The sequence below is a fragment of the Uranotaenia lowii genome, chromosome 1, assembly GCF_029784155.1.
Source record: "Uranotaenia lowii strain MFRU-FL chromosome 1, ASM2978415v1, whole genome shotgun sequence".
Taxonomy (NCBI): Eukaryota; Metazoa; Arthropoda; class Insecta; order Diptera; family Culicidae; genus Uranotaenia; species Uranotaenia lowii.
In genome coordinates, this window is record NC_073691.1 from 167,238,577 (window position 1) to 167,257,269 (window position 18,693).

The following is an 18,693-nucleotide window of genomic DNA, read 5'->3' on the forward strand; positions in this document are numbered from 1 at the left end:
TTTCAATAATAATGATTGAAAAGTGAGAAGTTATAAAAATGTACGATTCTGAAATGTTTATCATAAAGCTTCTCTGTTCTCTTTTAGCACTGTAAACCGGTTTTAGCGAAATAAGCTGCTATTTTAGTGCAGTAACCATTACTTGAAAAGAGAACATAATAACACGCATTAATATTGTGTAAGACGTGTTATTATGTGTTATTATGTTAATATTGTGTATGTAATGAAAATGAAGAGATGTTTTTTTCTTAATTTTACCTGTTCTGTACAGAATATCCTTACTGATATGTTTCGATAAAAAAATAAAAGGTGTTTTGCCTCATATTCTTCTCAATTATTTTTCGATTTTTTTTCGAATTCAGTTTTGTCCAAATTTTGGGTTGAAAATTTTGAAATTCAAAAGAAAGATTTTGATATGCAAAATGCGGGAGAACTCCTTCACAGCTCACTCTAGGGGGCTCCCTTGTCTTATGTAAAAGGAAAACTATTCTTAATATTTTTAAAGTAATGTTAAAACTTCTTTTCCCTCGGGGGGCTCGGGGCTTAAGCCGGTCTTGCTTGCCTTTCCGATATCTTACCCAGTACACCATCTGATTCGGTTACAAACGAAAGTTTATTGTCATAGTCATTGAGAACATTTAGATTTCCAACTGAATCAATTTAAATTAGTTGTTTTTATTTGAACTCGTTTTTAACCATAAAACTAGCCTTCAAAAAAACCTAACCTCATCTATTACGCAATACTTGTACCCTATTGTCAGCATTTTCCCTGCTTGCTGATAATAAGTCGAAAAAAGCGAGAAAACGCGCGCAACCCATCGACTGCAAATGATCCCATTCACAAAACCATCCTTGGCAAATACTCTAATCGATTACAGCCAGGCAGCGCCCAATCACACACCCTTCAGAGATTCGATTAGCCTAATTGACCAACCGAACAACAATCGATTCGACAATGAAGCGACGATCATAAGCTACCCAGTGGGTACCCACTCTCTCGATTGCGCGAAAAGAACCATCATCAACGAACTGTTCAATCCAATTTGACGCTTTCCGCCCACCACGATTGCTCACTAAATCGAACAGAACAAAAACAAAACCTTTCTCTGCACAGGTGTCTCGTTTTGAATGAGGTTCAATAAAAGGAGAGCCTCTCGTAAGAGAGACTTTCCTGAGAAAATTTTAGACTTTAAGACCCCACGGAATGTTTGTGCTTGGGGTTCGTCGCTGTTTTTTATCTTCTCTCGATGAGACGCATTGAAGTCACTTTGCCTATACTGCAGTACAAGTGTGGTGACTTCAACGCTTCACGTGCAGAGAGAAATTCACCACAAGCGACGAACCTCATCGGTGAGGGGTTTGTGAGTCATTTTTCTCACTCAAAGAGACACATATTTCAATGAAGTGAGATTCCGAATGGGGAGATTCGTCTTTCATCTGTCCATTGAGGGGCGTTCGCTGGCGCCAGTTTCATCTCCGGTGGGTTAGTCTTTGGCCAACGGTGGACCTGGACGGAACGATCTTTGCCTGGAAGGTCCTAAAGTTTTCGTTGTCGCGAGTTCACAACACAGGAATTTGAAGGGGTTTCCATCGACTATTTGAGTTTAATTGGATTTGATTGAACAGCATCCTGAAGTGAAGGCTGTTAGTTATAATTAGTTTGGTGAAGACCGAAGGATATCAGTTGTGTTTTGTGAAGAATTCTCCAAAGCGTGATTCAGAAATTGGATTGAAGAAAATCTCTGAGGCAAAATTTTGAAGGGAATTTATCCGTCAAGTGGAAGATCATTCAAGTGGCAGTGAAAAAAACGAAAAACGTTTAACACATCAATAAAGTGCCCATCGCGGAAGGATGATGGAATAGATCCCGAGAAGGTGATACGACTTTTTTCCGACACATCTGTTGCTAGAAGTTTTTTTCACACGCTGAGAAGAAACATTCCATAGAAAAGTGCCCCCAAAACCTAGGGCCAGGGAAGAAAATCGAAACGGTACACAGGTTTAAGAAGAAAAAAAAACCTTGGAAGCTGGTAAGGGAAATAAATAATAACAAACAGTGCTTCTTTTAGTACCAAGGCGTTTATCGGATTGTGTAACATCGAAGCTCTTCGGATGGTTGAAGAGAAGGAAAAACAAATGAACTATTAGCAGAAAAAAAAGCCGAAAATGCTGCCGGTCTAAGTTGCTACAGATCAGTGCTGAACTAGTGAGAGGGTAAATTGGCTGGAAAACTAAACCGGCCGTCAGTGTTTGGATCGCGATGCGGGTGCCTTTTGATGGAATGATGGTGTGAATTGGGAAAAACTCAAAGCGCTTCGATTCTGTTTCAATCGAGGAAGCTGTGTAGGTCACATCAGAAGCGTTGGACCTGAAGAAGAATGTGATGTGATGCCGTTGTTTGCTTTTGGACGTTCAAGCGTTTAAGGTGCTCATTGGGAAACAAATATCTACGACTACCAGACGGAGAAACGGTTCAAGGTAGGTTTGGTGAAACAATTGAAATGTCTCAAGGTTCAGTTCGAACGATGCGTATTGACTTGAAAACAAACAATTGAATGGATAAGACTAAATGGTGAGGTAACGTAAGAAGATTAGTTTTCGATTGTCCAAACCGTTTAATGACCTGTCGAATTGTTGGTTGCCTTATGGTTTTATTTAACTTTTTGAATGAGTCTTCTTGAAAAAAATTAGTAGTTTTAGGATACGTTCTATCGAAGAATTTGATAAAACAGCACTGAACTATGTCAAAATACAACTCAGATTTTCTTTCTAAACGATCAAACATAACGAATTAAATTTCCTGCAGGTTTACAGAAAGTTTATCAAACTTCAAATTTAGAAAAAAAAATATTTTTTTTTTGGTTTGCTGGATTGAGATGAAATTACTTGTACTATTACTTTTGTATTTTTTGTCATTTTTGTAATTTTTTGTCATTTTTGTCACTTTTGTCATTTTTGTCATTTTTGTCATTTTTGTCATTTTTGTCATTTTTGTCATTTTTGTCATTTTTGTCATTTTTGTCATTTTTGTCATTTTTGTCATTTTTGTCATTTTTGTCATTTTTGTCATTTTTGTCATTTTTGTCATTTTTGTCATTTTTGTCATTTTTGTCATTTTTGCAACTTTTGTCATTTTTGCCACTTTTGTCAATTTTGTCATTTTTGTCATTTTTGTCATTTTTGTCATTTTTGTCATTTTTGTCATTTTTGTCATTTTTGTCATTTTTGTCATTTTTGTCATTTTTGTCATTTTTGTCATTTTTGTCATTTTTGTCATTTTTGTCATTTTTGTCATTTTTGTCATTTTTGTCATTTTTGTCATTTTTGTCATTTTTGTCATTTTTGTCATTTTTGTCATTTTTGTCATTTTTGTCATTTTTGTCATTTTTGTCATTTTTGTCATTTTTGTCATTTTTGTCATTTTTGTCATTTTTGTCATTTTTGTCATTTTTGTCATTTTTGTCATTTTTGTCATTTTTGTCATTTTTGTCATTTTTGTATTCTTTGTCAATTTTTGTATTCTTTGTCAATTTTTGTTTTTTCTGTCTTTTTTGTCACTTTTGTCATTTTTGTCGTTTTTTGTCAGATTGAGATTTAATTTAATCCCCTATACTATAAAAGAATTCTGACTTCAGTGAATGCCTTCCTAAAGAAAGAATGCGGAATTTGTTCCGAAAGAAAGAGTGCAAAATAATTTCCAAACTTACAAGCAAACTGTTTTTTTTTTTTCATATTTCCAAGTTTAAAAAGATTAGTTAATTTCTTTTCTTGATTGATAGTTCTTTATACCAAAAATAAAATACTGATCCTTGATTTTGAACTGAAACTGGAGAGCATTTTATTGAATAACTTAGAATATGATATATGAACTATTATTGATAATTTTAATCGGAAAATTAGATTTCGGATATTTTCACTCTCAGTTCGAAGGTTTGGAAAGTTTAAAACTTCATTTAAATTTTGAATCGATTTCAAATGCAGTATTTTAAAACTTTCGATTCAATCTCACATTCATTCTAAATTTGGAAACTACATTCTCAACCTTCAATATATTGTTTATTTCGGGTTTAAATATAAATGAGTTTTCATACTGATCTACATAGAAATCCAGATATTAATAAAACTTTGGAAATTCATAATTACAGTTCGGATAATTCAAATTGAATGTGCATGTGAATTCGTAAAGTTACTGATTTTACAGATTCAAATCATGTTCATCAAGAACCAGAAATTGGAATTTCCATGCAGCTTGCGAATATCGATAGATTAAACCTATCTATTAAATCTACCCGCCCATTTTCACAATCTTTCATTTCTTCTTACTTTCTATCCGTCTATAAAAAGTTCATTATCCTAAAATGTCCTTAATAAAAAGGACATCATTTTTAACCGATAGGGCCGATAAATTAAGTAACAAACAGTAACAAACAGTAACAAACAGAGGATCAGTTTTGTAGTTCCTATAATAATAATTTTTTAGCAGAAAAAGAAATATCCTTTTCATCTTTTCAGAAATATTTCAAAAAAACAAATCATGTACTTATGTGACGAAAATATTATGATTTTAGAGCACCAAAAAATAAACTCTTAAGATCTTTTAATCATCTTGATCAATGTTCAAATGTTCAAATATTTGATTTTTCACTATAATAAATTTAAAAAAACGTTTTTACTTAAATTTGTTCACTCGGGACGAACAGAGCACCATTGATCGGGAATAATGAGCGCAGAACCTAGCAGCAAATTCAACTCGATGAAGTCAACTGATTATAGAGCTACAGCTTGACTAGTTTATGTCTGAAGATTTAGCCTAATGGTAAAGTGTCAGAGAAGCTCTATTCGTGAAATTTTACGAAAACTACTCTTTTCATTGTTGGAAAATATTTTATAAGAGAAACAAACTTATTTCCTCCTATTCATGAAGTTTGTATTCTTATATAAACAAGATTTCCGAAAGAAATTTAGCACTTTATGATTTCATTGCACGATACTTCAAAAATCCTTTGTTGAATTCCTTAACAATAATATTCAAATAGGAAGACATCCCAAATCGATTAAATCCGGGAATTTCATTAAACACATTTTTGTTTGTACAATACTTTTCTATAAGTAAAATACAAATTATACATCCGGATGCTTCTTCTAGACGTCAAAATAAACTGTAAGTACAACCCGCCTTTGAATATGCAATAAGCGCCCGAACAGTAAGCAATATGCTCAAAAACTGTTTGCTTATAAGACTCGTAGACAAATCATAAAAGGACGATATGGAAATAATTTTATAGCGAAAATAGAAAAATACGGCAAAAATTCATAAATGCAACATTTTGTCATTATTTCTATGAATGAATAAAATTAAAAACATTTATGTCTTGAATATCCCAACAAAATTAAACCTTAGACTTCTCACTGCAAACCTACGAAGAAATGAATAAAAAACTGAAATAAATAATTTTATCTATATATATAAAAATGAATTTCTGTCTGTCTGTCTGTCTGTCTGTCTGTCTGTCTGTCTGTCTGTCTGTTCCCTATAGACTCGGAAACTACTGAACCGATTTGCGTGAAATTTGGCAGGTGGAGGTATTGGAGGCAGGGGAAGGTTCCTATTATGGTTCCAGACCCCTCCCTCTCTCAATAAGGGAGGGAGGGGCCTCCCAAACAAAAGACAATTTTTTGCATAACTCGAGCCCCCATCAAGCAAATGGTATCCAAATTGGCATGAGGTGGTATTTGGGTACGAGGAATATTTCTATGAATATAAGGTACCCCTCCCTCCTCTCAGTGTGGTGATAGGAAGGGGGGAGGGGGGCTGCCTAACAATTTTTCATATAACTCTAAAACTAATCAAGATATTGGAACCAAATTTGGCACGGGAAGGTATTTGGATACAAAAAATATTTCATTGATAATTTGAGACCCCTCCCTCATTCCAGTAGAAAGGGGGAGGGGGCCTCTTTCATATTTTTTTCATAACTCAAAAACAAATAAAGCAAATGGAATCATATTTGGCATGGGAGGGTAATTGGATACGAAAAATATTTCTATGATTATTTGAGACCCATCCCTCTTTCCAGTAAGGAGAAATAAAGGGGGGAAGGGCCTCTTTTATAATTTTTTACACAACTCAAAAACTAATTAAGCAAATCTAGCAAAATTTGGCAAAGGCGGGTATTTGGGAACGTGACATGTTCTAATGATTGTTTGAGACCCCTTCTTTCTTCCAGCGAGGAGAAAGGAAAGAGGGAGGGGAGTTTCATACAATTTTACAGCATAACTCAAAAACTACAACAGCAAATGGAACCAAATTTGGTATGGAACGATATTTGTGTACGAGAAATGCTTCTATGAATATTTGGTATCCCTCACTCCTTCAAAGGATGAAACACGAGCTCGCGCGACTCTACGGCGAACCCAGTATCCAGAAGGTGGTGAAGGCTGGCCGGATACGCTGGGCGGGACATGTTGCGAGAATGCCGGACGACTGTCCTGCAAAACAGGTGTTCGCTACGAATCCGGTAGGAACAAGACGAGCGGGGACGCAACGAGCGAGGTGGTTAGACCAAGTGGAGCGTGATCTGGCGAACGTGGGGTGTCCGAGAAGTTGGAGAACGGTTGCTATGAACCGAGTGAATTTTAAGAATAATGTTCTTCAAGTTATGTCGTGAGACGGAATGCTATGTAAATATATATAAACACTCCTTCAAAGAGGTGGATGAAAAGGGGGAGGAAAGGTCTCCCTTACAATTTTCAGTATAACTGGAGAGTTGATCGAGCAAATTGAACCATATTCAGCATATGAGGGTATTTGGATAGGAGAAATGTTTCTATCATAAATTGAAGCCCCCCACCTTTTTTCAGCGGAAAGATATAAAGAGGGAAAGGGGAGCTTCCATATAATTTTTTGTTTTGCAAAACTCAAGAATTAATCGATCAAATGACACCAAGTTTGGCATCAAAAAGTATTTGAGTATGAAAAATACTTTTTCTTTGTGAAACAATTCCTTTCTTGCAGTAGGATGATAAAATTGGGAATATAGGAAGGGAAGAGGAGGCTTACATTTAACTTTTTATTACAAAATCCGAGAAATGCACAAAACTTAACATGGAAAATCATTTTGGTATGATTCTATGATTATCTGACACACCATCCTCCTTTCAGTGAGTAGGTACATAGGAGGAGGGAGGTGAGCCCAATACAATAGTGTTAGCATAAGTTCTCAATTTATGCTAACGAAACCAACAAATGGAAACAAATATGGCATGGAAAGGTACTTGGCTACGAGATATGTTTCTACGATTGTTAAAGATCTTTACGCTGTACAGTGTAGAGAGGGGAAGAAAGGTGGAGGCTCCATATAAATTTTTTTGTAAAGCTTAAAAACTGATCACCCGTGGAACTATATTTGATATAAGAGGATTTTTGGGAACGAAAAAATGAGGTATGATTATTAAAAACCACGACCTCCATTCAGCAGGGGGTGAAAGTAAGGACAGGGGAGGGACTCTCTTATCACTTTTTCAGCATAAATCCAGAACATATCAAGAAAAAACAACCATATTTTATAAGTTAGATTGTTTACGTACGATTAATTTGAGACCCTCCAGACAGATTCAAATTATCAGATCTTAAACAAAAATTTATAGCGCAAGATTTCAAATATTTGTTTAAGTTATCTTTGTGTTGCAATTAGAAACTCCAGCTGCAGCTCTCATTTTATAGCGGTTGCTTATGAATTATTTTATAACTGGATTTAAAATAATGCCAATAAAACAATAAAAATTTGAATAATTTTTGAAAATATCATTTGATGTTGAAAGGTGTAGCAAAGCACACCGGGTCAGCTAGTATTGAATAAAAACACTTTTTTTAAGAAAAAATAAAAATTGTCATGTAAGTCGCAAAACTGGAAATCTGGTTAAATCATTGAAAATAATTATTTAATTATCTATATATATATAAAAAGCAATTTCTGTATGTTTGATTGTTTGTTTGTTTGTTTGTTTGTTTGTTTGTTTGTTTGTTTGTTTGTCCTCTATAGACTCAGTCGTCTTAAGAGCTAGAGGTCTGAAATTTGGCCTGGATGCTCATTAGGACCAGGAAGGATGAAAAATGTTTTCAGATTTTCGGACGACCCCTTCTGAAGGGGGTCGTCCATACAAGACAAATATTGTTTTCGCGATATTGACGTTACTTTTCGTCGGATCGTGTTAAAAATTTGCACATGAGTGTTTTGAAAGACGAGCAATCGATGTCAGGTGTCAAGGTGTATGTAAGGGGTCAGCCAAAGGGGTCGTCCATATTGAATGTTCGCTGTTTTTGCGATATTGACGTTATTATACATCGTATTCAGCTGAAAATTGATACACGATAGTTTTGAGTGACGTGCAATCGATTCGAGGTATCAAATTCAGTGTAAGGGGCCGGCAAAAGGGGTCGTCCATACAAATTTTCAATATCTTAGTGATATTGACGTTTTTATACATAGGATTGGGATGAAAATTTGCACATAGGAGTTATTAGGGACAAAAAATTGATTTCACTTATCCAAATTAAAAACAGGGGTCGACCAAAGGGGTCGTCCATATTAACTATTCACTGTTTATGCGATATTGTCGTTATTATACATAGGATTCAGATGAAATTTGGTACACGAGAGTTTTGAGGGACGAGCAATGGATTTCGGGTATTAAATTCAGTATAAGGGGCCGGCAAAGGGGGTCGTCCATATTAAGCGTTCAATATTTTTGCAATATCGTCGTTATTTTACATCGGATTTTAATGAAAATTAGCACACGGTAAGTTTCGGGGACGGGCAATCGATTTCAGATGTCAAATGTTTTGCCAGGGGTCGACAAAAGGGTCGTGCATATTAATTAATTTTCACTGTTTTTAGCAATATTGAGGTAATTATGCAATAGATTGCTTTGAAAATTTGCACACGGGAGTTTTGCGGGGGCAATCAATTTCAGGTATCAAAGAGAGTTATGTTATGCCACCGAAGGGGTTTAACTTTTTGGCAATAAGAGCGTTGTTTTGCAACGATCGAGTCAAAATTTATACACGGGGTTTTTTTTTTGGCACGGTCAATTGATTCCTGATTTCAAATTTAGTAGCAGACGACAGAAAAAGTAATCGTCCAATATTTTTGCAATTATTACTTAACAATTAATTCGGAAGTGCATCTGGAAAATTTTCGGCAAATGACTTTCATACAAACTGTTCATGACATATTCCAAGTTCAAAAGCGAAACGGAGTTCGTATGGGATCAGCTAGTTCAACAGATCATGTATTTATAAAAATGATACACAAATGAATCTTATGTACCCTTTTTGATATTGCAAGATAAAGTAACCCTAATCTAGAGAGACCCTTGATAGAAACAATGTTATTTATGGATTCATTATAACTTTTTTGGTTTGATCGTTCATCAGTAATCAATGATTGATTTGAATCAAAACTGTTTAATTTTTTTTTATTTTTACTTTTTTATATTTCATTTTTTTTTATTTCATTTTTTACTTGTAGGGTTAGTTGCCTTACTTTGGACCCTTTAAGCGGTGGTTTATATAGATCCATGTTTTTTTCATACATTGACGAGTGTTATGCAGTTTTTAGAAAACCTATTCGTAGTTAATGGTCTCATCTGCAAGTTTCAATGAGAATTTTTATGCTTGGTTTTACCGTTTTTTATAGATTTACAAAGATATGGATGATCAAAATTTTTTACTTTGAATCTACTGTTCCTTTTTTTGGTACTACTAGTCTTGTACCCTTGATTCGACCTAGATCTGAAATGCTAGTAAAAACTAAGAGCTCTCGAAAAACAACAAAAACTTAAATAAATATTTTATTTTAAATAACAAACACCATGAACTAATATTAGGGATTTTTAACGAATATAAAAAACTCAATTTCTGTTATGAATATCTCAAACTGTTCCTTCATGAGCACATTTCTCAGCAGCTTAATAGTTAGAAGATTTTTTGTGTTTACTTGTAGTATATTTATCTAAAGCTGACGAAAAATGTTGGAAATGCTCAATATGGATTTCAAATTATGCGTTTACTAAAAATTTGCACCTAAATTGGTTGGTTAGTATTGGAAAAGTTTACGTCAGGTTGGCCAATTTATAAATTCTTCGAAGAAAATTTTCCGCTGAACAACTTTGTCGTAGATCGTTACTTCGTATCTTATAAGACAAAAAAGTTATTAGCCTTTTAACAGGGGTATGTCTTTTGGCATTGATAAACAATAAATGAAGACAGTCGAGGAACTGAAGAAAGTATGGGTTTACATTAGACTGCCCCAAATTTATATGGGAAATTCAAAACCTGTAAAATGCATGCATGTATCAAAATGTTATGCGCTGCAGGCTAAAATTGATCCTAGGCCTAGTACAAGATCTCATGCCAAATTTGGGCCAGATCGGATCACGGGAAGGGGTCGCTCAACGATCCTGAAGTTTTTATGGGATTTTGAGACAAGATGTTTCGGGATTCGGGAGAAACATGAAAAACTAGTTTTTCATCAATAACTTTGGTTTCCATTGGCAGATTTCTTTTAAAAACGGGATTTCTTAAAGACCACATTATGACAAATATTGTATCCGAAGACAGCAAATCGATTCGAGTTAAAATAAAAAAGTAATAAGGCTTCAAAAATGGGCTTACTTTTTTAAGGGTGGTATTCATCATTGTTAATAAGTTGGGACGTTCGAACATTTCGACGCAGCATTAACCGAGATAAATACCACCCTTAAAAAAGTTAGCCCATTTTTAAAGCCTAATAACTTTTTTATTTGAACCTTAGGTCGTTTGAGAAGGTGCTGCTTCATAATCGCCCAGTACTTCTCGATGGGGCGGTGCTCCGGAGTGTTGAGAGGGTTGAACATTTTCGGCACGAAATTGACCTCATTGTCCGCATACCACTTCAGCACGTCCTTGGAGTAGTGGCATGAGACCAAATCCGGCCAGAAGATGGTTTCAACGTTGTGGGCCTCAAGGAGAGGAAGCAGCCGCTTCTGGAGGCACTCTTTCATGTACACCTGCAGGTTCATGGCTTGACAAACCAGGAATTTATTCGCAAATTTGGACATTTTCTGAGTGCGAACATGCTCCAGAACGCTGAACTCACCCTTGGCCGTGAAAAACAGGTGGCCGGGGATCTGTTTGAAGTCGGCCTTCACATATGTTTCGTCGTCCATGATGCAGCATTCAACTTTCGTCAGCTTGTTGAGGTACAACTTCGTGACACGGGTTTTAACGGACTTGTTCTGATTCTCGTCCCGATTATGGGCCTTTCGTTCCTTGAACGTTCGAAGCCCAGCCTTAGTTTTGGCCTTCTAGACAAAACTTCAGCTAAGGTGCAGCTTCTTAGCCACATCCCGCACGGAGGCGTTCGGGTTTCGGATGAAGGCCCCAACTACGCGGTTTGTTTTTTTTTTTTTTTTTGTTTCGATTATAGTCGTTTTACCATCTTTATGGCATTCGCGACTTTATCAACGTTACAGTTGGCGGATCGTTATTAAAAAACTTATCCGGTACAACTGTGTTCGATGTTTACTCTTGGGCTCGAACTCGTGGACATCGGCCCAGGAGACAACAGACTTGCCAACTGAGCTATATCACAAGTCCTAACTACGCGGTTGTGATTTTTGGTGTTAAACGGAATTCTTTTTCATTCACTTCTGGGCTTCCGATCGGTGGTCAATCGTTCCTCAAACTGCTTAATAACTCGCGACACCGTGGAATTCGCGATTCCCAATTCTAGCGATTGAACGATTCAAGAGATCCTTGTGTTCGTGATAAATGCGCAAGATTTTATCACGTACGAGCTGTTCTTCCCGCGAGTTTTGATCACAGAACTTTAAAACTTGCAGGATGTAAACAATGCACTGTGAACTAAATCCACCCAAATGTTCATTAAATTTTACCCATTATGGGTAAAAAGTTAGAGCAATTTCATAGTGTGGCAATTTCATCGTGGATACCTTTGATTCTTCGATTGAGGGGCAAGTTAAGCGTATTGATAAGCTGTGATTTTTTTCACAAACCTAAGTTGCCAAGATTGAACTCAGTTTTGGGGAGTGGGAGTTTTGTGTATTCATGAGGTTCAGTGTACTCGGAACTGGCTTATCAACTAGCTTCTATTGTGCTAGCTTCCAGTTACGGAGACTATGTGAGAAACATTTTCCGCTTATACTCCGTAGAGTTTACAAACTTTTGTTTCTTTGTGTTACAATTCTGTCTTTGTCCATTTTAACGACCGTGGACTTAAAAAATTTGCTTACCCTAGTTGGATGCGGGATGAACCATCTCTAAGGATGAAAATTCCGTTAACGAAAAAATACACCCGAGTCGGTATACTACTGAGATACTTTTCTTTTCCATTATTTTTCAATTACAATTAAGATTAAATAGTTGTGCATATTTGAAATATGATGTTTCCTCGAAGAGATTCCTTTATTTTTCTTAACTCTAAGCGTACATCTTTCGAGGATATGATGACTAGCATCTCACAAATGCTAAAACCACCAACCCACAGAAAGTTTACTATGTATACCATGAACGGGATTCGACTTGAAGGCTATCCTCTACGCCACGGGCTGCGGCATTATTAAGATTTATATTGCATCGAATCGTTACGTAACTATGCTAAAACCGCATAAATTGTTCCTGGTGGTAACATTGCTTCATAGGGTAATTCATAACCAATTTAGGCCCAATAAGTGGATCAAAATGCAACCATTCCGCGCTTATGATGCTCTTACAGTCCAATTAGATTTGGTGGTCTCGTTTAATGTTTCACTTTAAGGGGGGGGTAGGGTCTAACATTTTCAAAAAATCGATTTTTTTATTTTTTTATTTTCTTATTGTAAAATATTTCAAGAATGTTGTGTCAAATTTTCAAGTCAATTGAAGCAAAACTGTAGAAGTTATAGGCCATTATCTCCTCCTATCTAATACTGCAAGAAAGCAAGAGCAGAAACTTCGAACGCGTTTTTCTCGAAAGCACATTTTTAAAGCCCGTGGACATCGTCATTTGAAAACTACTTATCCGATTCTTTTCAAATTTGGAACATATTTTCTACATATAAAATACCAGACCCCAACGTTTTTCTGTTTTGATTTTTTTATTTTGGGGAGATTTTACAGGTGAAAAATGGCGGATTTTTAAGTGAAAAATCGTAGTTTTTACTTCAAACAGCCACAAAAATTTCATGAAAATATTTTTAAGTTAAATAAAAACGTTGGGGTCCAGAAAAACATCTATTAAAAATATTTTGCTCTGTTTTTTTTATTTTAGATGATTCTGTGCTGAGATACAGTGTCCACCGCAAATCCTGTTTTTTAAAAGGCATCTTCGAAAATGCTCCGTCACCGGCTCATTTTTCAATATTTTTCTACCAAAAAATTACTAAATGTTCTTTTAACAATGCTTTGTATAATGCAAAAAATTTGAATACATTTGTTTGAACGATAGCTCCAGAAAAAAATCGTGAAAATGGTGTTTTTTTATACCCGTTAGACCCTACCCCCCCCTTAATTGTCTTTCTCTGTATTCGTTGGCGTCTTCAACCCGATCCGACCCAATGCAGAGTGAAAGTGGAATATTTTTATGCTACCAAATACACCTCGGTATGTTGTGTATCATATGAACCCAACCTACGCAAGCCGGTGTGTTTTCCTAAGTTTTGTTTTTTTGTAGAAAAGCTAAAACTTGTTTGAACTCTGCTAGTTAAACTGCATCGCCAAGCCGTGCGTCTTTAATGAACCCGCTAATGGAAGAGATGACCGGGTCAGAGAGCAGACACATCAAATCGCTAGATCCACCTTCCGAAAATTTCGGCTAACCAAACTGATGAATGAAGATGATGGGTGTAAAAGAATGCTAACAAATTGAAAATGAAAATGAAATCTCGAATCTTGGTCAAGACCTTGGCAGAAATGGACCAATCAATTTTCGAAACGAAAATTTCAGTTGCTTTGTTTTTGCTTCTTCTCTTCTCCAAAACCGGGTGCAGTTGTTGGCAAACATCGAAATTACCGGTGTCAATTACCAGTGATTGGTGTGGGTGGAGCCGATTTGATTGGGATGTTTGCGGGTCATTTGAATGTTGGTTTGGCAATCGCAATCGGTCGATTGCTTGATGATTTTGAGCAAGGAGCTGTGCCGAAATTGGCTTCATTTAGTTGTAAACAAGGCGCTAGAAATATGGGAACTACTCATGAATGTTTAAAATGATCAAAAAAATATGCAGATTGAGGCATCCTTCTAAAATGTAACCTTGAAATTATCTTTCCAGCTACACAATGGCCAATGGTTCTCTCCAACAATGGTCAGTTTTGTGATTATTTTTATTCATCCAACCGTAAATCCAAGAGTTTTTTATTCTTAAAATATCAAGCATTAAATTGGCAGCCTTTTCTGAAGTAGTTATGTTTACATTTCTCACAAAGCCTATCGAGTTGAAGATGTGCTTGAACGTTGCCCATTCAAGTTGTTAGCATTGATAAACTTGAAACCGCAAAAATCCCATCAGCAACAGAAAAAAATATATAAACCTTTGGTCGAACGAAGACATCCGAGGCGCCGTGCTTAATCTGCATTTTCAGGTTGCTCACTCATCATTCGACAGGTGGTCTTCTTCAAGGGGAGGTGAAAATAAGCACCGCTAAAATGTGCAACCCTATAATCTAGCGGATATGCTAGAGACTTCAACCTTCAAAGTGTACCAGGCTTAGTTACAAATTAGGAACCTTAAGAGAATAAGCTCAATGTTTAGTCATACCGCGATTACCGCGAATCACAATAATTTGTCTTCACAACGCCTACAAACAGCGCGAAATTGATGGGTAAGCGCTCAAAAAAATACAAGAAAGAGCCCTTTAGCATATCATTAGTTAAGCCAAGTCGTATCTTGAGTTTTTTGACTGTTGTTCTATTCTTAAATCACATTAAACATTAAAATACTAGTTTCGAAACTACGGTTCAGTCAACATTAAGTTCAAATATTAAGCGGATATGATGCTTAAGTTGAGGCGATTTCAGTTCAAATACAATACTCGTATGATGATCATATTGACATCATTTTGATATTGACATTGAACATTGGACATCAACATTTCCGATTAAGGTTCTAACTTTGTGAATTCGTAAGAACTCAGCCGAAACTTTATCATATATTTGAGATAGTATGAGATATAATGTACGTTACGTTCATATCATTGATTGCTTGCTGAAAGGTGTCAGGATCATTTTTTACACCAAAAGGGATACGTGTCTACTCTTATCATTCCTCTTCTTATGTGAGATTTCAGTGTCCAATCAATAGTTATTCTCGTGGACAGTTCAAAGTTCTGCGGCAATGCTTCGCCGTAACGAGCGTCAATCTTCATCGAGGTCCAGGTCCGTTTGGATTCTAGCCGAGTGCTTCTCTGCAGATTTCGTTTCGTATACCTATGTACAAAATTCCCAACTTTCGGTCCCGAATCTTGATTTCTTTTGCTTGTTGGTCATTATGGCTATGTCATTTCATGTTTAAGATCCAGCTGACAGGCAATATAGTACGGGTGCTTTAAAATCGCATGTTTTGGAGTTTAAAGGTTGGCATTTGTAAGTAAAGAGCATTCCATCCAAAGCAGCTTTTCCATTTTTTAAGGGAGTTCAACACAATTTTTCGATCTCTGTGCTCTAGTTTCTCTCATTTTAAATTAAACTTACTCATTTTCCAGCGCAATTGATTAGAAATCAACACAATCATTGGCTGCACAATCACTCTTCATCTCAGTTTCCCGCAATCTACCCTAAAAGAGAGGGTGAACGCCATGTGTATCAAAGACAAAAAAAAATGCAAATCGGGTATTGCTCGGCGACCTCGGGTAACCGAATCTGAATGTCGTCTACGCTCTTGCATAGTCTCAACAAACATGAAATCATCTCAGAAATGATAAGTTAAGTCGTTTACAATGGTGTTGCGAATCGCAATTCCAAGTTTACAGTGGAAAGATCGTATAAAATATCATCAGAAGTCAGTTTAAATCGGATATGACAGAAAGTCCGCCATTTTTGTAAATTTTGAAATGATTTTGCTCCCGCGGTGGCTTCAAATGAGAAAATCATTTTTGTGTTCTCTCCGCAACCAGCAGTGCATCCAGATAGCTGAAAGCAGATAGGAATTGAGTAATATTGAGCAATGATAGAACTGGAAAATATTGACGCTGGCAACGATTTAAAGGCTATGAGAGCAAAATCTTGCGCTCTCTTGCATTCTTCCGATAGGTACGAATAAGGTTTCGAAGAACGCCCAAATCGTGTAGTTTTCATCGCTTTAGAAAGAAATGAAACTTATGAATGTAAAATCCCTCCACTTTGGTAGGTAAATGCTGTTTTCTTAACTTTCATACGGTAATTCTATAATTTATATGAAACGTGTATCAAAACAGCAGAAACGAAAAAATAGCTAAGAAATGTTTTCTGGGGTGCTACGTAGCAGCTCTCTGGCTGCTCGATAAACGGAACCTCTCGTTTTTACGTTGGCATGGTTTCTCGTCCGTTGAGCTCGCCGCCAGGCATTGTTCATGTCAGGTATGCTGGAGAGTGCTTTCTCGAGCTCCTCCGTAGGGGGCTTTCAACAAGATTCTTGAAGTCGGCACTCTTTACCGCTGGGTCGTTTGTTGGTGACACTATCGCCAAGAGCAAGTAACTTTGACACTGCGCGTGGTTTCCGAACAAGTCCGCATACGTTGTGCCTTCTTTCGCTTCCACAATAAGGGCATCACTCCTAAACATCACCCATCGAGGTTTGGGTTTTGGGATTGTTCTGGTTTCATGACGACCTTTCTTTTTTTTCTCCTTTCTATTACGAACCATTAGCCAGCCTCCAGCACTGCTTTCTCCGTCGGTATCCTCGTAGTCCGTACCCCGCTTTTTTTTTGAAGGAATCGTTAACGACAGGGGAGTCGCGATCTCTTTTCACGGTTTTTCTAGGCTTGGACTCCTTCGAAGGTCTTTGAGAAGCAACCAAGGTTTTTCTTCGCAACCTCGACTTTCCGCACCAGCTCTGTTCGGCACTCTGCAAAAGCACCATCAATTTCGACACCTAGGTGTCAATGTGCGTGTGTTGGTACTTCGCACGAACTGCTGCATCTTGTCGACCATGTTGACCGCCTCCAAAAGACCACAACTTTTGATGCCTTTTGGTGCACCTCTCTCGACAACTGGGACCTACTCCTCTTGCTGGGATCTACTGAGGTTTTCAGTGGACCTAACTGCGGCCGGGCTTCTCTCCCTTCCTTGGCAACCTCCCTACCAATCTCTTCTCTTAGTTCCTTTACTACTTTGCTCAGTGAAGGAGACCTAATGAGCACTTTCTTAGCAAAACCTCCGAGTGCGGTCTTCTACCTTCTCCTGCTTCGTCCGAGCTAACGTCAGTTGGCTCGAAGTTTATTCTGTTTATGATATTTAACACGTTCGTCGCCACGGCACCCATATTCGGGTGACGGGTGTACTTCCTGGGGGGCCCCGTCACATCAAAAAGCGTGTGACGCTCTCTTACTTGAGTTTACCGCTCAGCTTCGTCACACGTTTCAAATATGGGAGCTCTCCCTCTTTGCTTTCTCTCTCTGAAAATTGCTTTGGGCCCGCCTAGTAACACTACCAAAATGAGCGTGGCGACGAACGTGTTAACGCAGCAAGGACTTGAATACTGTGGGGTGCGTCCTGAAGCCCCACAGGCTACCATTTGCGACTGACACATTTTCGACCCACCACTTCCATCTCATCAGCACGGTCTTCCGCATGGAGGCGTTTCCATGCTCAAATGAGCAGGACAATTTTGGCAACCTTAGGTCGTTGTATTCAATAAGTTCCGTTATAAAAGTCCGAGTTCGTTGAGTATTTCTTCATCCATAGAGGGGTTCCGTCAGTTCAGAATTCAGTCGCCTCTTACGACATGGGTCAGCGACCCAGTATTCTCATGCTGCTAACTCACAGCGGAATACTGCCTTGTCTCATTCCATCAGTACCCGTGATTGAACCACTATCGAAAATGCTTCGTAATTTGAATCGATGAGATGGACTAGTTTTCACGGGCTTTTCGATATGGTAATATAAGTTTTCTTACGGAAACATCAGCGGCATCCCGCTGGAAAATGGTAGTGGCATTTTTCACACCAAATTTGATATGACGGAAACGCTGGAAGCTGAACGCACATATCAAAGATAAGATAAATGTAACCCAGAGCTTGTAACGAAGGCTAGCTCAGCGGATTGGCTATCCCCAGGGTCGGCTTACTACCTAGGAGAACCTCGATAAAGTTGAAGGAAGATAGACGAAACTAAACACCAAGTAAGAACCCCTCCCAAATGTACCGGCTCTTTCGGGGTTAATTATGCAGAAGGCTGGTTCATTTAATTTTGTTATTTCTTTTTATTTCATGACACAAACAACATTTAGGGGAAAGGAATTACGTTGCGGCCGTTGCTGCTCATGCTGCTGGACCACCGGCTTGGTTCGATGTGGGAGGAATTTTATTGTGGCGATTGAGGACATTGGCTTGGGTTCGACGACAGGAATGGCGAGGGATTGGTCATTTGCTTACCGCTATTCTGCACCCCTCGAATCGTCTGTCGGAACGGTTGGACCGCCAGAAGGAATGCCAGCGGTAGGCGCCACCAACAGGGCCCC

General features: G+C 37.5%; 1 protein-coding gene across 1 annotated transcript in view; it reads left to right on the forward strand.

Annotated features, from left to right (window-relative positions):
* Positions 1 to 1,501: 1,501 nt before the first annotated feature.
* Positions 1,502 to 18,693, forward strand: part of LOC129745527 (uncharacterized) — a 111,499-nt gene continuing 94,307 nt past the window's right edge. The window contains exon 1 of the mRNA XM_055738679.1: positions 1,502 to 2,478. The gene's annotated coding sequence lies outside the window, so the exon portion shown is untranslated. The remainder of the gene's footprint in view (positions 2,479 to 18,693) is intronic.